The following is a 21,857-nucleotide window of genomic DNA, read 5'->3' on the forward strand; positions in this document are numbered from 1 at the left end:
TCGGAGAGCTAGAAACTGTGAAATGCATGGCCGTGCTCGGATGAATCATAGGCTATGATTATCTGTATATTTGATCAGTTGAACTCTGAAACCGAGGAACACCTCTGGACATAATAAGGATGACAACTCTTACCTTATGTTCAAGAGCAAGCATCGAGCGACGAAGGAATTAGGAAATGCACACTTGTCCCTAAGGACAAGTGGAAGACTGAAGGAAATAATGCCCTTGGTCCAAGTATGCATTCAATGTTAAGTCTAATAAATGCGGTTCAGTATTAATTAACAAGTTAATAATTCAGTGAGATCAAGTGAGCTGAATGCCTAGCTAGAGGCCGCTTCAGTTCAAGTGGAATTAATGATATTAATCCACAGCTTACTCTTGACTGAACCCGTAGGGTCACACAAATAGTACGTAAACGGATCAAGTATTTAATGGCATTAAATACTCCAACTATGGATATTCGGAATCGACGGATCTTGGTTTCAGTGGGAGCTGAGATCGTCACAGGCAAGAAATGAATACTCCGGAAACGATGATATTGCCGGAAACGGAAATATGGATCGTATCGGAAATATAAATATTATCCAAGTCGTAGATGTTGCCGGAAACGGAAACATGGTACGTATCGGAAATATTGCCGGAAACGGAAATATTGTCAGAATCGGAAATATTATCGGAATCGGAAAATAGTTCCGGAAACGGAAATATTAAATATTTGTTCGAAACGGAAATTAATTCCGGAATCGGAAATATTAAATATTGTTCGTATCGGAAATGAATTCCGGAATCGAGAATTTAATCGGAAGCGCATCGTACGAATTAGCATCGGACGAGGCCTGCCAGACGAAGGCCCAGCACGAAGCCGGGCCATCGCCCAGCAAGCCAGGCGCAACAACCACACGCCAAGCATACGACCAGGCCCAGCGCAAAAGCCAGGCCCAGCCGAAGCTTGGGCGCGCGCGCGGGGCTGCGACGAGTGGGCTGGCGCTGTGCGTGGGCCGCAAGGCCTGCGTGCGGTGCTAGCGTATTACTCGAAGTGTGTTACTCGAATCCTAAGGCTACCGGGATTCGTCATATGATTAAATCTAATCCTAAAAGATTTAGTTTATTTAATTAGAGTCCTAGTAGGATTATAATTAAATAAATTAGTATCCTAATAGGATTCCAAATCCTTTTCCATAACTCTATAAATAGGTGCCTAGGGTCACATATTTACAAAGAGTTTTCAAGTATTCAAAGTGAGTTTTTGAGAGAAAAATTCAGTCACACAATTGCCTAAAAGTGCCGAAAATAATAGTACCTTAAGGGCGATTCTAGTTGGTCAATCTTAAGGCGGATCCGGACGTGCTGTGGACTATCTACGGAGGGACGACACTTGGAGTCCTAAAGACTTGTTCTTGTTCGGTTCGGGCGCAGCTAGGGAAGGCACGCAACAAAGAGTATGCATCTAAACTATGCTAAATGATTATGTGTAAATAATATGTATTCCTGGCTTTATGGTTTTTCCGCATGATTTATGAATTGTCATATGTATCATAACCTAACATAATATGCCTACTGGTGTAACCATAAGGTGTACAAAGTTGTTTAAGAACTTGTCTTTGAAGATAAAAGATTGCGTTTTCCTTCTGATTTGATAGAGTTAAATCTGGGAAACCTAGATGTAATTATGGGGATGGATTGGCTAAGTTTGTACAAGGCTAAGATAGACTGTGAAATTCAGAGAGTAATTTTAAGGAACCTTATTGGGAAGTTTACCTCATATAGACGTTTTAAGAAGTCCAAGAACCTTGGGGTTATTTCTGCAATGCAAGTGAGAAATCGATTAAGAAGGGGTGTGAGCTATTTTCTGTAGTGTGCTAGATGTGAGTAAAGAAGTTGGAGTGAAGATCTAGGATGTTCCCATTGTGAATGAATTCATTGATGTGTTTCCGAGTGAAATTGCGAGTATGTCACCAACTAGAGCCTTTGAGTTCACTATAGAGTTAAATCCTGAAACGACACCTATATCTAAAGCACCGTATAGCATGGCACCTCCTGAAATGAGCGAATTAAGACACAGTTGCAAGAGTTGTTTCGTTAGGCCTAGTGCATCACCGTGGGGAGCTCCTGTGTTGTTTGTTAAGGAGAAAGATAAGAGTATGGAATTGTGCATCGATTTTAGGGAGATAAACAATGTCACCATCAAGAACAAGTATCCTTTACCTAGGATAGATGACCGACTTGACCAATTGAATGGCGAGAGTGTGTTATCGAAGATTGATTTGCGTTCGAACTATCACCAATTGAGGATAGCTGATAAGGATATACCTAAGACATCAGTAAGACTCGTTATGGTTATTCTAAGTTTACAGTAATGCCTTTTGGGTTAACCAATGCACCTGCCATAATTATGGATTTGATGTTTCTATGAATTCCTAAATAAGTTCGTTGTTGTATTCATTGATGATATCCTGATTTATTCAAATAATGAAAAGAGCATTGAAAACTTGAGGATTGTATTGGAGACACTTATAAAGAATCAATGGTATGCCAAGTTCTCTAAGAGTGAGTTTCATTTGGAGAAAATAGCATTTTGGGGTCACTACGTGAGATCCAAGCCGGGAGTGAGTGACCTATTCCAAGAACGTGTCCGATATCTGAAGTTTTCTAGGCCTATATGACTATTATAGGAGGTTGTGAAAGACTTTTCAAAGAAAGAAAAACCAGTGACCAACTTGTTGAAAAAGGAATCGAAATTCAAGTGGAGTGAGAAACGTGAGGAAGCTTTCCAGATTTTAAAGGAGCGTTTGACCTCCGCACTCGTTGCCGCGTTAGTTGAAACCTTATGAGGCTAATTACCCTACCCATGACCTAAAGCTAGCTGGTAGTGCGTTCGCTTTGAAGATTTGGAAATATTACCTTTATATGAAAACATTTGAGATCCTTACCGTTTATAAAAGTCTAAAATTTTGGCAAAAAGGTCTAGTGAATCTTGGGACGACATTGAAAATGAGTACTGCTTTCCACCTTGAAACCGATGGTCAAACTGAGAGGACTAACTAAACCATGGAAATATGTTGAGAGCTTGTACTATTGACTTTAAAGGTCAGTTGGGAACACCATCTAGATTTGATTGAATTTTCGTGCAACAATAGTTATCATGCGAGCATTAAGATGTCACATTTTGAGGCATTGTATGGAAAGAAGTGCAGAAGCCCCACTTGCGGAAATGATTTTAGCGAAAATATAGTAATGAGGGCAGAATTAGTTGAAGGAAAAATATCCAAAGTTATTCCCTGAGATGAGTTACGAGGGGGTAACTCGTTTTCTTTAAGGGGGGTAGGATGCGATAGAAATGCGCGCTTTTTACCTATTTTTAATGTGATTTTACGCATTTTATGCTCATTTTTAGCAAATTATACTTGTTGATGTAATAGATTATCCGCATAAGAAAAATGTTTTCACGAGTAACACAAGCAACTTTAAGTTGGAAAAAGAGTACACATAAGTGGCACAAGTACTTCTCCAGTAAGAATAAGTTGAAAACTTTTGAAAAATGGGTGAATTTTCGTGTCAAGTTTCGGGACGAAACTTCTTTTAAGAGGGGTAGATTGTAATCCCTCGTAAATTTATAAATTTTATTAATATATTTTAACGTATAGTTATTTATATTTAAATAGAATTTATGAATTTTAGTAATAAATATTTAGCGTATATTTATTTTATCTAATTACATTTTTAAATATTTCAACGATTTATGAAATCAATAATAATTTTAGAATTTGATGTTGAAAAGAATTTGAATTACGAAAACACGATTGAATTTAGAAAACATCCTAAGCGGTGTTGGATTCAAATTCTAAAACTAAATCCTAATTCTAGCCCAATTGGGTGAAGCCCAAAATGATAAACCCAAAACACTTTTCTCCCCTTCTCTTTCAATGTTACGTAAAAACAAAAACAACGAAATCTCTCTCCTTCAACAATACACGTGAACCAGCAAACCCTCACAAACCTTGGTGCTTTCTCCCTCATGCTGCCTTCGCCGCCACCACCAACCTGCAACCACCGTACCTTCGCCGCCACCACCAACCTGCAACCGCCGGTAACTCTTCTTCCTCCGCTTCTCCTTCGTCCTTCTTTCCTCCTCTTTCGTTTTCCTCCTCATCACTCTCATTTCTGTTTATTGCGCAGCCACCACTCCACCACTCCATTAGTGTCTCTGCAACCCCTACCGCCGTTGTCCTCGCCGCAGTCGCACACTCGCACATCGCTGTCACGCTGTTGTACTGACCACCGGCTCCCTCTTCTTTGCTTTCTTCTTTTTCACGCTACACCACCAGTTGCACCACCACCACCCGCTATACCTGCTAGTCGTGCCGCCCAGCCCGCGACCACCTTTCCTGCTGCCGTCGTCCCTTGCCTGCCGGCAGCCTTGCTTCCTCCCTCTTTTGGTTAATTCCTTTAAAACCCTAAGCTAATTTAATGGTTTGATTATATTTTATTAATTCAATTTATGTTTTTCTTGAGTTAAGTTTATGATTTTTTGATTTATTTACGAATTTCAGATGCTATACATGTTTGCATAATTAAATTATTAAATTTCAGATTACATAATTCGATTGAAACAAGAACTTGAATTATTTACAGCATCAATTTAATGTTTTAATGGTTTTAAGTCATGGTAGAATGAGTATAAATTATTAAAACTATTATTTTTATGATTTTAAGCATGTTAAATATATTTTGGAGTAGTTTTAAATCACCTTATATTGCTGGAAATTTGTAAAGGGCATGTTTATTGAAGTTTATGATAATTGGTGATCATTAGTGTAGTAATCACTATGCTAGGGGGTTTAGTAGTTGAGTTTCGATGTTGGGGAATGTTCTAAATATGTTTAGGATGTATTTAGAATAGTATATTAGTGCTTAGAATTGTTGGAAGTTGATTGGGGATCTTTATTGGTTGGTTTAGGCGGAGAATTCTCTGTAAGCGACTTTTGAAAGTGCTAAAGTGGCCTATCAATTTGTTTACACAAGGTACGTACAAACCTGTGTGCTTGTGGATGTGTGCTATTATGGAAACCATGTTGAACGTGTCTATGAACTTGGTATGTTGAAATTTAAATGTTTAATGTTGTTGGACAAACATGTTGAACATGTCTATTAACTTGGTTATGTTGAAATTTACATGTTTAATGTTGTTGGACGAACTTGTTGAACATAGATTTTATTATGAGAACTATAACATGTTATCATGGATGTTTGATGCAAGCATGTCGGTTGGGAACATTATATTATTTTATATATATTGGTTTAGATCGATTGATCGTTGTTCCCTTTTAGCATTTCACTACTTTATGAGGGCCGAGGACCTTGTTTAGTAAGTTGAAACTTTATACCTATATAAAGGGGTTAACCATTGTTAAAGGAAAGGTTGAATTAATTGGAATGAGTTCTTGATTGATAACTTTGTGATCGCTTACTTAATTCCAAGATAAAACAATTGTGAATACTTGTTGATTACGTGATTTAAGTGATTGATTAGTCATAACAAAGTATTAATGGGTAAATCATGTAAAGTGAAACTGAATAGCCATAGCTTTAAACTGTGCACGTTTGAAGTGACGGACAAACATGAGTTGGGGTTCATGGTGGTTGCCCATGGCCTTTTCTAGGACCGGATTGATCACCGTATTCTATTTTTCTTCAAAAGTTCCTCGATATCGCAGGTCACTGAGGTTACAGAGTCGCGCCCGTACCTCGTCTTCCTTAGTGAAGACTTCTGGTTGGACAACTCGGTCCATTGACTATTTCAATTAAAATAATATTAATGTTATAAAAGTCTAGTCCAACCTAGTCTAGTCTAGTCTAGTCTAGTTAAGTGTGGTATTCAAGTTAATATGTTTCGATTGTCCTTACTTATGTTTTATTAGTATCATGTTAGGATTATTATTGATTTAGTATTTGTACTCAGCTTTGCTGATTACATGCTTTGTTTGTGTGTGTTGATCATGGCTATGCCTTATTGATCCTGTTATGACCCATTTTGGTGAGCAGTCTCTAAGGATCAATAAGCATTGTCCATCTGCAGGTTTGAAGATGATTCATCATTGGGTTCGGGATTAGAGAGCTCGTATTTAGTTTTGATTTGCTAAGTTGACTTGGGGTTTGTTTAATTGGACTTTAAACTTGTTGAACTAGCTACATTGATTTTATTTTCGCTGATTGGTTTTGGGATTAACTATGTAGTTTAGGGATGGGCATTGGCCGGATCTGGGCTGGGTCTGGTGAGACCTAGACCAAGACCCATATTTTTTAGGCAGACCCAGACCCGCCCGAGGATCCATTGGGTCTGAAAAGTTCAGACCCATACCCAGATCTAATGGTCACTGGTAAAAAATGGGTCTAGTGTTTGTTTACTTTTAACATTTTTGTCTTAGAAAATTTCCCGCGCCATTAATTTAACCGATTTACCATCACATATTCACATTCGATACATAAAATTTCACAATTTGCAAATTAGTGCCAAGCACTATTGAATGAATGCATCTAATTAGAATATTTCTAATTTCTAATAATTGACTGGGTCAATGGGCCGAATCTGGACCGGGTCTGGGTCTGAGAATATTGGACCCAGACCCAGACCCGTTTTAAAACACATGGATCCAGATCCGCCCCACATCCATTGGGTCTCAAATAATTAGACCAAGACCCTTAAATATGGGCCTGGTCCAACCGGGTCTGGGCCGGGTCATGGACCCATCCCCATCCCTACTGTAGTTTATCATTCATAAACCTAAAGTTATTTTTAAGTTTTCCGCTGTAAACTTCTGAATAAGCCAATACGTTTTCACACGGGCGATAATGCCTTGGTAATTCTCTACGTTTTATATTAAAAGGGTATTTTTGAAAAGAGAGAATTGTCGGGGTGTTACAACATTTCACATCCTTGTTGGCTTCAATCCAACAATTGAGGGTAGCCTAAGTGACCCCTTCACCAGCGGCTTTGGTCATCTCCTCATCTAGGCCATACTCCTTCCCTTCCTACATAAGAACTATTTGCAAGTTCCTTTGCCAGTCAAGGAAGTTTTTTCCGTTCAACTTCTCATTTTCGAGAATTGATAGAATGTTGAATGAATTGTTGTTAGCCATATTTTAAAACTACAATTGAAAAGAATAAACAAGTATCATACATGCTCTTAATAAATTTAAATTCAAGCAAACATGTGTAATTCAAAATTAGTAAGCATTTTATTCAAGTTATGTGTTCCGTTAGGTGTGAATAAAATGAATCCAAGATCCTCAAAATCAGTAAAGAACTACGCATGCTTTAGCTTTGACTTAATTCTAAAATATTTTAGGTAAGCAAATCCGTTCCTAATAGTCTAGTAACTATTCTTGGTTGATAGGTACATCAAGGAACTTATTAGGAAAACCTATCCTATTTACCACGACATAAAAGGACTCCTTACATATATCGTTGAGTTCAACAATCAACTTGTAATCACAACTAATGTGTACCTTACCCCTTAAAATCAACAAGTAACACCTCGCTTTGGCGGAAAACTATTACTAGACTGATGTAAATGTGAGAATTAAGTGTTATTTTGGAATGGTACCTTTTAACTCAATTTTAAAGTTTGGCACTTAAGGCTTTTACTTTGTTGGGTAGATTTTAAGTGAACTAAAAACCTTAATCATGCAACATAAGCAAGCCACAATCTCATGCATAATATCAAGATATATTTAAAACAATAAATATCTTAAAACGCGCATAAGATTAAATTTGTGATCTAGTATGACCCGACTTCATCTTGAAGCTTCAACTTCAAACTCCGTCTTGAAAATGGATTGGAAACCCCGTTCTTGAATTTCACCACGGGAGGCACCATTTCACCAAATAGGATTTGCAATAATTAAACTGATTACAACAAAATAATGGTACGCATACCATATTAAATAAAAGCCATGGTACTTTAGACCATATTTTACATTCAAATTTAATGGTACGCAGACCATATTTTCTATCCTATTTGGGTCATACTAGTCACTTTCAGCAACCTGCAAAATAATATATTTACAATTTACCATTCACCCATTAATTTATCAACGAATGAACCACTTAACAAGTTAGCAAAAAAAAAAAGGAAAAATTGATTCTAAAAATACAACCTTTAAGCGATTTACTTAAAAAGGGACGACTTTATGTTTATCTAAGAATAACACAACCTTTTGGACCTATCTTTTCTTAAAAGGCTCATCTCTATAATAACTTGCTAAAATAGGTAATATGCTACAATATTTTTTAATCTTCTTGTTAATTATATAAAGAAAAAATGTTAAATTTGTGAGGTTGGTTTTCATATTACCTATTGTAGCAAGTCATTTATGAGAGGAGCCCTTTAAAAGAAGACAGGTCTAAAAGGTTGTGTTATTCTTAGTTAAACGGAAAGTCAGCCATTTTTTAGCAGATTGCTTAAAGGTTGTATATTTAGAATCAATTTTTCCAAAAAAAAATGCATCATATAATATTTGCAGCAACTAATTAAGGCTCGAGAATCTATCCATTATTTGACCTTATTAGTTCTAATCAAGTTTTTTAAGGAAAGAAGGACCTAATCATGGATTTAACCAAAATGAAAAAAAATCTCCCACTCAAACAAAGAATCATATGCTTTACTAATTAAATATTTAAAGCTCACATAGTAATTATTTTAAACCCTTTATTTGATTTTTAATTAATTAATTAAAAAATTATATTTTTTTCAAGAATTTAATTTAATTTAATAATTATTATAAAATTAATTATAGTAATTAAACTAATAAAAATAAATTCTGAGAAAAATTATAAGAACGAAATTAAATTTAATTAAACTCGTCGCTCAACGAAAAATCAAAACAGCACAAACGTGCACAATGGCCCAATGCCATAGCACGAATACGCAACAACCAAGGAAAGGCCCATAGGCGCAACGTCCATGCCTTGCCAAAGCCAAGTAGCAACAGCACACAACACCCGTGCCAATGGCTGATGCCATCGCATCGATGTGCTTGATGCCTCGCTTCGCTGGGCGGGTGTGTTTAGCGCAGCGCGCACGCGAGCTCCCTTGCTCAATGTGCCACTCGCCTAGCGACTTCCTTGCTCGCTACTCTTTCTCCCACGCCTCACTCACACAGGTCGAACACACAACACGCAAGCGTGCCGCGAGTGTAGGGGAATACAGTTAAACATACATAACATGTGCGGAACATCCCCAAAGCCTGGAAACATGTATAAAGCACAGTTTAAGCATACTTACATTTGAAGCGTGTTTTCCCGAGTATAGTATCAACGAACACGAACAAAGAACTCCACTTGTCGTTCCTCTACTTGGTTCACCGACACGTTCAGATCCGTCTTGATTATTGTAGCTTAGACAACGCACAAGATATTTGCTTTTTGGGATGAACAATTTTTGGCTAGAGAGAAAAACTGAACTACGTACTTTTGGAATTAGGTCTAGGTCACTGGAAAAACTGAATTTTGTGTTGTGGGAAAAAATATAACCTAATTGTTATATTAAGTGTAACCGTCCAAGACCAAGGGGCCTTGACCGGCCACACCCACACACTCGTGCACAGCCCGCGCACAACATACACACGGCAGGCCGAAGCCCACAGCGCGCAGCCGAGCAGCATGGGCCGTGGGCCTTGCTTGCTCGCTGGTGTGTTGCTGTGCGTTTGTGCGTGATGTCATGCCCAGGCGGGTTGGCTTGCTTACTGCGTTGGTTGCTAGCTCGCTGGCTCGTTGGGCATTGCACGCTTGGCTCGACGGGTCGGCAGCTCTAATGCGGCTCGTATTCACGACGAATGCCTTACGGCTATTATTTATCGCATCGTACACGACGAATCACCGTCGTACGATACAATTATTCGTTTCGCCTAGCTTAGGAATAGTCGCGATACGATATACGATTCCGATGCAAGGTCGTATCGTATAATACGTTTTTCCAAACTAATTCCCGAAAAGCAATTAAATGAATTTCCGATTCATTTAATTCGGTGATCTGTTACATGTCATTGGTCTGACCTTATAGGTTTAGTCAAGAGTAAGTTGTGAGCCTAATATAGATTAGAACTCACTGATCGGAAGCATTGCTCCAGCTAGTTGTTCCGATCACTTGATCTTACTGAATTAATTGTTCGCAATTAATCTGAACCTTGGTATTAGACTTAATGCACCTTGGGTGAAGGACATATTTCCTTCAGTCTCCCACTTGTCATTCAGACAAATGTGCATTCACATTCCTTCGTCGCTTGGTGTTACTTGCTGAACATAAGGTAAGATCCAAGCCATCCTTATTAGGTCCAGAAGTGTTTCTCGGATTACAGAGGTCAACTGTTAAACTTTTACAGGAGGTTAAGTCTTAACCATTCTGAGCACGGCCATGCATTTTCACAGTATCTAACTCTCAGAGAGGCCTTGTTACACAACAACACCATATCCTATCAGAGATAGGAGGACAATCCATTCTTGCAACTTATGAACACTCACTTTGATTCATAGTATGCCCAATAACTGCTTTTATAGCCTCCTTTTACGGTGCGACGTTTAGCAAAGCGAACTAATTCTCAAACGAGCAGACATAATCACTCATGTTCTGAGGAATGGTTCTAATCACCATTAACAAGAACTACTTATGACATGACTTTATTCTCTTAAAGTGTTCTCATGGTCAATCTGATACAAGATCTAATAAGTATCTATGCAAAAGATTCTGACATCCAGTCAATCTAGTTCAAGAAACCGAACTAAAAATCTACTTGCAATCTAATCTTCATTAGTCATTGGTCGTCCACCTTTCAATGACCTGGATTAGGGATCCTTTGTGACTTCAATATTCAAGTTCACTTATGGGTGTTTCTTTGTCGAAGAATCCATCTTGACATCCCATTTGAATGTCTTGAATCACATGGACTTATCATTTAATACTAAACCGAATATGAAATAATAAATTTCATAAATATGAAATGGTTAAACCAAATGTTTTAAACACAGATCTAACAAATGTTCTAAAAAAAACATAGAAAATCCCATGGTTGCTACATGTGTGTTGTGCTTCGCTTGTGGCAACGGTTTAGTCAATGGATCCGCGACGTTGTCGTCAGTTCCAACCTTGCAAATCTCGATTTCTTTCCTTACAACGATTTCTCGAAGTATATGAAATCGCCGCAGTACGTGCTTGGACTTCTGGTGGCTCCTAGGCTCCTTTTCCTAGGCAATGGCTCCGCTATTGTCGCAATACAAAGCCATTGGTCCTTTAATGCAGGGGACAACCCCAAGTTCTTCGATGAACTTCCGAATCCAAACAGCTTCCCTTGCTGCTTCTATGGCAGCAATGTACTCGACTTCAGTTGTAGAATCCGCAATAGTGCTTTGCTTAGCACTTTTCCAGCTTACTGCTCCGCCATTAAGGCAGAACACAAACCCAGACTGTGATCTGAAATCATCTCTGTCGGTTTGAAAGCTTGCGTCCGTATAGCCCTTAACAATTAACTCATCTGTACCACCATACACCAGAAACTGATCCTTAGTCCTTTTCAGGTACTTTAGGATATTCTTGGCAGCAGTCCAATGTGCCTCACCTGGTTCTGACTGGTACCTGCTCGTTGCACTGAGTGCAAACGAAACATCTGGCCTTGTACAAATCATAGCATACATGATGGATCCAATAGCCGAAGCGTATGGAATTTCACTCATCTTTCTACGCTCATCAGATGTCTTGGGACACTGTGTCTTTCTTAGATATGTGCCATGTGACATGGGTAGATGTCCTCTTTTGGCTTCCATCATATTGAACCTAGCTAGCACTTTGTCAATGTAAGTGCTCTGGCTTAGTCCAATCATCCTCTTAAGCATCGCGACTGGAGAAAAGGTTTCATCGTAGTCAACGCCGTGAACTTGCTTGTAACCTTTTGCTACCAATCTAGCCTTGTATATGTATACAATTCCATCTTTGTCTTTCTTCAATTTGAAGACCCATTTGCATCCAATAGGTGTTAACCCATCCAGCAAATCTACCAAATCCCAGACTTGATTTTCAGACATGGAGTCTATCTCGGATTTCATGGCCTCTAACCATTTAGTGGAGCTTGGGCTCGTCATAGCTTGCTTGTAAGTCATAGCTTCATCACTATCTAATATGAGAACGTCTAAGTTTTCAGTCAAGAAGACGCTTGTCCATCTGTCTGGCTGAACCTTAGTTCTATTTGACTTACGAGGGGCAATAACATTTTGAGGAACTACTCCCACTGGCTCTTCTAAAGACCTTGGAGGTTCTTCACCCTGAACTGCTTCTAAAGAGTTCTTGGTTCGTTGTTCGTCTCGAATCTCTTCGAGATCTATTATTCTCCCACTTGTCAATTTGGAAATATGATTTCTTTCCAAAAATACACCGTCACGAGCAACGAATACCTTGTTGTCTGACTTGTTGTAGAAGTAATACCCCTTTGTTTCTTTTGGATACCCAACGAAGAAACATTTGTCAGATTTTGGTTCGAGCTTGTCCGAAATTAATCGCTTGACATATGCTTCACAACCCCAAATCTTTAGAAAAGACAACTTTTGAAGTTTCCCAGTCCATAATTCGTATGGAGTCTTTTCAACAGCTTTTGGCGGAGCACGATTCAGTGTGAGTGCTGCTATTTGCAACACATGTCCCAAAAATTGTAAAGGAAGTTCGACTTGACCCATCATTGACCTGACCATATCGAGTAAGGTCCTATTTTTCCGTTCCGACACTCCATTCCATTGAGGTGTCCCCGGAGCAGTCAATTTAGAAAGAATACCGCATTCTTTTAGATGGTCCACAGTAGAAAGTCCACAGCACGCCCGGATCCGCCTTAGGTTTAATTAACTAGAATAGCCCCAAAGGTACTATGTGTTTTCGGTATTATGTAGCAAAATAATGACTGGATTTTGTGCCTAAAATTCTTATGAATACTTGGAAACTCGTTGTAAATTGTGAACTATAATCACATATTTATAGGGTATGGAATCGGGTATTAGAATCCTACTAGGAAACGAATTAACTAATCTGAATTTAATTTAAACTCTATTAATTATATATCTAGTAGATTTAGGAATTTTATCTTAAACGGATCCTACATAATTTAGGTTTCGTACGCAAGTACAAACACACACAAGCATGACCCGCATGCGCGCAGGCCATACCCGCGCATACGTAAAGCCCGCAGCAGCTACGATGCCCACGCGTGCTGCCATTGTGCTCGCAGCCTTTGGCGCGCTGGGCCTGGCGTGGCCTTGGGCTGCTGTGAGGCGCGCTAGGCTTGCTGGACATGGGCCTGGCTTTGCGCTGGGCCTTCGTCTAGTAAGCTCGTCCTATGCTAATTCGTACGACGCGCTTCCGATTAATTTCCCGATTCCGGAATTCATTCCCGATACGAACAATATTTAACATTTCCGAATCCGGAATTAATTTCCGTTTCGAATGAATATTTAATATTTCCGTTTCCGAAATTATTTTCCGATTCCAATAATATTTCCGATTCCGACAATATTTCCGTTTCCGGCAATATTTCAGATTCCGGCAATATTTCCATTTCCGATAATATATTTCCCGATACGTACCATGTTTCCATTTCCGGCAACATCTACGACTTGGATAATATTTATATTTCCGATACGATCCATATTTTCGTTTCCAGCAATATCATCGTTTCAGGAGTATTCATTATTTGCCTTTGACGATCTCAGCTCCCACTGGAACCAAGATCCGTCGATTCCGAATATCCATAGATGGAGTATTTAATGCCATTAAATACTTGATCCTTTTACGTACTATTTGTGTGACCCTACGGGTTCAGTAAAGAGTAAGCTGTGGATTAATATAATTCATCCACTTGAACTGAAGCGGCCTCTAGCTAGGCATACAGTTCACTTGATCTCACTGAATTATTAACTTGTATAATTAATACTGAACCGCATTTATTAGACTTACCATTAAATGCATACTTGGACCAAGGGCATTATTTCCTTCAGTCTCCCACTTGTCCTTAGGGACAAGTGTGCATTTCCTAATTCCTTTGTCACTCGATGCTTGCTCTTGAACATAAGGTAAGAGTTCTCATGCTTATTATGTCCAGAGGTGTTTCTCGGTTTCAGAGTTTAACTGATCAAATAAACAGATAATCATAGCCTAATATTCATCTGAGCACGGCCATGCATTTTACAGTTTCTAGCTCTCCGTGTGGCCTTGTACAACTTTCAGCATCTCATCCCGATTTATGGGAGGACAATCCCAATCTTGCGATCTTGAGATTAGACTTTGTTTGATAGGTGATTACCCGAGCGTTGCCTTTATAGCCTCCTTTTACGGTGCGACGGTTGACAACGTCAAATTAACCAGTTCTCAAACAAGTAATCTCAAATCACTCAGGTATTGAGGATTAGTGTCTAATAATTTCAATGAAATTTACTTATGACAGATTTTCATCTCTTACAGTAAAGTTTCATAGGTCTATCCGATACTAGTCTTCCCAAAGTAAGTATCTATGCAAATGATTGCGACATTGCCATGTCCACATAGTTCAAGAAACAGAACTACTAGTCATCTTGCATTCTAGTCGCCTAACGTTTTCTATGCGTCCATCTTTATAGAAAACTCCGACCAGGGACCATTTTCAACTTTTGACATTCAAGTTCATTTGATAGACATTTCTTAGTCACAGGACTGGTCCTGACAGTCTATCTTGAATATATCGTCAAATTGAAGGGACGCATCATTTAATAAACCATAAATTAAATGGAAAAATGAATTCTATTCATTAATGTGAATGGTTAACCAATAATATTTTACAAAGTATTAAACTCTAAAACTTTAAAACATTAAATAATTACATCAAAGACATTCTCCAACATGCTTGATTCCCATAGCTGCAGTGTGCGAGTTGTGCTTCGCCTACGGCAGAGGTTTAGTTAATGGATCTGAGATGTTATCATCAGTTCCAACCTTGCTTATCTCGACTTCTTTTCTTTCAACGAACTCTCGTAGAAGGTCAAATCTACAAAGTACATGCTTGACTCTCTGGTGGTGTCTAGGCTCCTTTGCCTGTGCAATAGCTCCATTATTATCACAATACAGAGCTATTGGTCCTTTAATGGAGGGGACTACACCAAGTTCACCTATGAACTTCCTTAGCCATATAGATTCCTTTGCTGCTTCATGTGCAGCAATGTACTCCGCTTCAGTTATAGAATCCGCAATGGTGCTTTGCTTAGCACTTTTCCAGCTTACTACACCTCCGTTGAGGCAGAAGACAAACCTAGACTGTGATCTGAAATCATCCTTGTCGGTTTGGAAACTTGCGTCCGTATAGCCTTTAACAATTAACTCATCATCTCCACCATAGACCAGGAAATCATCTTTGTGCCTTTTCAGGTACTTCAGAATGTTCTTGGCAGCAGTCCAATGTGCCTCTCCCGGGTCTGACTGGTATCTGCTCGTAGCAGTGAGTGCATACGCAAGATCTGGGCGTGTACATATTATCGCATAAATTATTGAACCAATCAATGATGCATATGGAATCCCATTCATTCGTCTACGCTCATCTAGTGTTTTTGGGCACCGAGTCTTGCTTAGAATCATTCCATGAGACATGGGTAGGTAGCCTCGCTTGGAGTCTGCCATATTGAACCTTTCCAGCACCTTATTGATATAAGTGCTTTGACTGAGTCCAATCATCTTCTTAGATCTATCTCTGTAAATCTTGATGCCCAGTATGTACTGTGCTTCTCCTAGATCCTTCATCGAAAAACATTTCCCAAGCCAAATCTTGACAGAGTTCAACATAGGAATGTCATTTCCGATAAGTAATATGTCGTCGACAATTAATACTAGAAAAGCAATTTTTCTCCCACTGACCTTCTTGTATACACAAGATTCGTCTAATGAAACCAAAGTCACTGACTGCTTCATCAAAACATATATTCCAGCTCCTTAATGCTTGCTTCAATCCGTAGATTGATTTCTTAAGCTTGCATACCTTTTTAGCATTCTTTGGATCCTCAAAACCCTCAGGCTGTGTCATAAACACAGTTTCTGTTAAAATGCCGTTTAAGAAAGCGGTTTTGACATCCATCTGCCATATTTCGTAATCGTAATATGCAGCGATTGCCAACGTTATCCGAATAGACTTTATCTTTGCAACTGGTGAAAAGGTTTCATCGTAATCCACACCGTGGACTTGCCTGTAACCTTTTGCAACCAATCTAGCTTTGAAAACTTCAAGTTTCCCATCCTTGTCCTTTTTCAGTTTGAAAACCCAATTGCTTCCTATGGCTTGGTAGCCATCTGGGAAATCGACCAAATCCCAAACTTGGTTTTCAGACATGGAGTCTAATTCAGATTGCATGGCTTCTTGCCATTGCTTAGAGCTAGGGCTCGTCATAGCTTGTTTGTAAGCCGCAGGTTCATCACTTTCAAGTAATAGAACTTTATAGCTCTCGTTCGTCAAAATACCTAAGTACCTTTCCGGTTGAGATCTATATCTCTGCGATCTACGCGGGGTTACATTTCTAGATGGTCCTTGATTCTCACCAGATACTTCTAAAGATCTTCGAGTTTCATCCTGAATGTCATCTTGAGCATTCTCTAGAGTTTGTTGTTCGACTCGAATTTCTTCGAGGTCTACTTTTCTCCCACTTGTCATTTTGGAAATGTGATCTCTTTCCAAAAAGATAACATCTCGAGCAACAAACACCTTGTTCTCAGATGTATTGTAGATGTAATACCCCTTTGTTTCCTTTGGATAGCTGTGAGGGGGTCAAAAAAGCACGAGGCTAATGCATGACCTCGTCCCTCGTGGGCGTGACGTTGTCAGACCAAGTGTAATTGGATTTCCTGTGAGTTTACACCCAATCGACTAGTAACATAGGAGTCGCCATTCAGTTTTTAACGACAATGAGAAAAACTGACAAAACCCGGTTATCGTGACATAAAGGGAGTGCAATTATGTTCGACCACGACGACCATAGGTTCCCTTGTGATCCCTGGTGTGGGGATCGCTCAACGTACACCCGCAGGGCAGAGATTGAGAGTTCGGGGGACTGTAACTACCGAGAGGAGTGTTCATCGATAACTCCAGAGGCAGGTTATCCTTACTAGCTCAGCATAAATAATTGAAGGGACATGCGTTAAACTATTAACTATTCTGAATTGACTTTAGCAATATGCAATACATAACACTAAATCGATCGTGATTATCTTATTTAGATTGATTTAAGGTACCTAGCATGATAATTCAATTGTCCAAGGTATTATCTTATTAGGCGTGATAGATCAATCAAGTTAATAGTTTGACAATTTTATAAAAGGGTGATGAAAGCGGTTAAATCATATGAGGGACACATTACAACGCACCCTTGAGAGGTGCGTTACGGTTCTCAGAAAACTAACCACTTGGCTTTGCTATTTCTCCTTTTATTTAACGAATCTCGGGTTTGTAAGCAATGTTCCAGTATTTAGGCTTAATTCATCAACTACAAGGGGCAGGATGCGTTCTGTTCGACTTTTGGGTCGATTGCGACAGAACGCCGGATCGATTTCGCAGCGTGAGGCTAGGCTTAAGGCTAGAGTCAATACTCAGGTTATGGAATTGTGTGTTTTTCTTCACGTCGGTTTTGATGCTGTATTTATAGGAAAAGAGTTTGTGGAAAGATAGATTTTTAGAATACGAATCCAAAAAGAATCTGGAAATAAAACGGCCCTATGCATTTTCAGCGCCCAGGGCTGGGCGCCGAAGATTTCGGCGCCCAGAACCAGGCGTTGAAAATGGGATCTGGGCCGAGTTCTTTGTCAGATTTGGACTCTCGGAACGCGGAGCTTTTGAGACTTATCCGAGTCTTTTAGTGCGTATTAACTTTATGACGGAATGCGTCTGAGCCCGTTACGAACTCTAGGTTCGTTAGGATTTTAATTAATACGTAACTCTTACTTTCGAATTATACCAGGAATAGAATTCCTTTTGCAAATTCTATCTCTTTTAGGATTTATGTTGGAGTGCAACACCTAACTCTGACATGTTTCTATCTTTTATAACTTTGCCACTTTTAACAACTACCTTTTATGGCGGTTACTATTCTTAGCAGGTTTCTATAAATAGCAGTTTTGACTGAAATGAAAGGGTGATTGAGATTCGTTATTTTATAGGAGATGCGTTGCCAAGTGGAGATTTGTGTTCTCATCATCGAACCTTCCCTTTCGGGAATGGGGACAAAAGTAGGTGTCTACAGTTAGCCCCCACTTTGACTGAGTCTCGAGATGAGACGATGGTCAAAGTACTGGACGGAGTGCGTCATACAAGCCATGGTGTATGTGGCCTGTTTTGCGAGGGTCTCACGAGCCCCCGAGTGATAACATTTGACTTAAGGGTCATCACTTGAAGTGTTAACACATTCCTCACGTGTCATTGGAATCTGTTAACCGATAGTATAGAAACTCCCTCACTTTGTCATTGGAAGTATCTAAAGATATTTTCGAAATCAAAGCTATAAAGTGTAACTAGGCCTGGCCAAGCCCAATTACGAGGTAAAACGTTTTAAAAGATTCTCATTTTCAGGGTTAGCTAAACGAGCAAACCCCCTTGTTTTTATAGGACGTAAAACGAAGGAAAATCCAGCACATCGCTCTTTTTTGGAAAAGCGGAAAACCAATCCTTTGATTTTTGGAAAAGGGAAACCATCTTTTGATTTTTGGAAAAAGGTAAACCATCCTTTGATTTTTGGAAAAGGAAAACCAGACAAAGTTATCGCTGCAGCGACTAAGGACCTGCGCGGTTAGTGACGCAGACCCCGCCCGCTGAAGGTGGGCGAGCCTGTCCGCTAAGGGTGGACGCCCCGTCCGATAGAAGTGGACGAATCTGTTTTGATGTTTTGAAAATAAGGACCTACGCGGTTTGTGACGTAGACCCCGCCGGCTGAAGATGGCGAGCCTGTTTTGTGTTTTTGAAGATTTCATTTTTGAAAACTGAGGACCTGCGCGGTTAGTGACGCAGACCCCGCCCGCTGAAGGTGGGCGAGCCTGTCCGCTAAGGGTGGACGCACCGTCTGATAGAAGTAGACGAATCTGTTTTGATGTTCTTGAAAAATAACGACCTACGTGGTTTGTGACGTAGACCCCGCCGGCTGAAGATGGCGAGCCTATTTTTGTTTTTTGAAGATTTTATTTTCTTTTCATTTTGCTTATGTATATTTTTTAATAAAAGGCTTTTATGATTACAACCTGTTGGTGGGTCGCAATATTTTCCAATTGGTCGTGTCCTATAAGTGGGATCACACCGTGTATGTCTCTCGTTAATAAGTAACGAGATTTTTGGAATACCGTTGTTTTTCCGCGGGAAAGGAATATTAAGACTTCAGATAATTTTACAAAAGGAAACTCGCGCATGCCCCGACAGCGAATATTCGCTGTCTGGGAAGTATTTTCAGCGTCCAGCACTGGGCGCGAGAATTTCTAACGCCCAGAGTGGGGCGTTGAAAACTCAAAGGGGAGACTGGTTTTTAAAAGACGCGACCCGTCTCCCTCTTCCCCATTCTTTCGCCATTTTTGTTCGAGCTCTCTACTCAACTTACTCATTTTTCACTCGTTTCCTTCATTTTTCTTCACGAATTCCACTCCAAGTCACTTCCTAATCCTCCTAATGTAAGTAATTTTCAGTAATTTTTAAGCTTTTGTCAAATTTGAGTATTTTTGTTGAGTGTTCTTGAACTTGAAATTGATTTGGGGGTTTTTGATTTCGTGCCCCTTTCTTTCAATTAGATAGTTGAAAATGTTCTACATGACATGTTAATCAGTTTGTGCATGTCAATTTTTGCAAGTATGTTGGTTTTTGTTGAATTTGGACATATTTATACTAGCCCCCAAGTGCACCCACGATTCTATTATTTTCTTGTAATGTAGGTGTTCTTGGTATACTGCCTGCGTTCTTCATAATTCATGAGTGACAAATTATGAAAGAATTTTGATTTTGTTGGAGTTTATTTTTGTTTAGGGAGGTTTTTTCTCAATTTGAACTTAGTACCATGTTTTTAGGGAACAAAATTGTATGACTCCATTTTATGAGCGGAATGCACTCTTTTTAGAGATGGTAAGTGCCATCTTTGTTAAAGGTATAATGCCTTATTGTTGTGTCGTTGACCAGCATGTCTTGCGAGTCATCACCGTCTTCTGGCGACCACGCGGAGCGCGGTATGACCCGTCAGTCTACCGGTGCGGGACCCCTATGGGTGGGTCCTGTGTATTACGATGGTCGGGACTTACATTATGACCTGGAGCACCACGTGATTACCCGTCTTCACGCGAGGAGGGATACTACAGTCCGTGGTTACGGTGCGGCGATGAGCGAGACTGTTTTTGGCTTCCTGAGTTCGGACGCCCAGGCTTTGGTGAGGGCGAGTTCGCTGTTCCCGGTAGTTGAGACTTTCTGCGAGATACTGCCACTCAACATCTCCCTATCTTTCCTACGGTCATTTATGAGGTGGTGGTGGGACACTACCAACACCTTCCATTTTCCTTGGGGCGAGATGACGATTACTCCCGAGGGCTACACTACTTTGACGGGCTTGACCTTTACGGGGATTCCCTTTTGACTGAGGTCTGATGGCCCGCCGCCGACCGTTGTTGAGGGTACCAGGCTCATGGGCTCGTGGCTGGGTCGGAGATTGCCCTCGTACCAGGCCCGTGGGATACCCTACGCTGATTTGATGTGGGGCCTGGATCATGGGGTGGAGGAGTCGCCTTTGAGACAGGCCCAGTTGTTTTACCTCCACTTCATCACTTCCACTTTTCTATCGGGTCCTACTGACACCTTTGACCCGAGGTGGATAGACCTGGTGGAGCATGTGTCTTCGCTAGGCGCGTGCCGCTGGGGCGACTTGGGCTATGCGACGCTCGTAGGCCAGATGAGCTTGGCGGTGCGAGTCTCGGATCCCCGTAGACATCATTTCGTCATTGCTTTGGCGGGGGTGCCGCGCTTGATTAAGGTATGTGCCTCTCACCTTCTTTTGCTTGCTTGCTTTATTGGGATTTTGATGTACATTTTGTTTTACTGCCCATTTTATAGCTTTGGGCCTTTGAGCATTTACCTTGGCTGGCTCCCCGAAAGGGGCAAAGGCCTTTAGAGTACCCCGCTGGTCGTCGTTGGGGCTGGAAGAAGAAGCTGACGGCGCGTCCGCCGCCTGATACCGTATGGGATCTCATCCGGGACAGGAACCCCGAGCATGTAAAGCACCTTTTCCTTATCTCGTTTCTTTTGTTTATTATTTTTTGTGTGCGAGATCTGATTGTGTCTGTATTCACAAATAGGTGGTCTGGACCCCATGGATCTCTTTTAGGGGTGCCTACGCTTCGGTCAGAGATAGTTATGCCCTGAGCCAGATGCGGGTTTTATTCATCGGTCGCCGTGACCCCGTCTAGTATCTGGGGGAGTGGGTATGTATGCAGACCGTTGGGGTCTTCTCAGTGCCCCATCCTCCGCCTGCGACCATGTTGGCCACCCGTTCGATAGGCGAGGCCTGGAGGGTTCATTCGAGGGAGGGTGTTCCGGCGACTGAGTTGGTGATAGCGGGAGCTAGCTACCACGAGTTCGTCCTGGATTCTCTTCGTCTCCCGGAGCCTGGCGCTGTAAGTCGTTCTTTTATTTTTATTTTTTTGCTGCATTCCCATGCTCGTGCCCATATATTCATGTTATCATGTTTCGTTCAGGAGCATCCTGATCTTTCGCTAGGGGGGTGGGTGCCTCCTGATGCTCGGATCTCATATATTTGGGAGGGTGGATCCGAGTTTGTTGAGCTTATCTCGGATGGCCGGATTTT

This window comes from Spinacia oleracea, chromosome 4 (assembly GCF_020520425.1).
Source record: "Spinacia oleracea cultivar Varoflay chromosome 4, BTI_SOV_V1, whole genome shotgun sequence".
NCBI classification, from domain to species: Eukaryota; Viridiplantae; Streptophyta; class Magnoliopsida; order Caryophyllales; family Amaranthaceae; genus Spinacia; species Spinacia oleracea.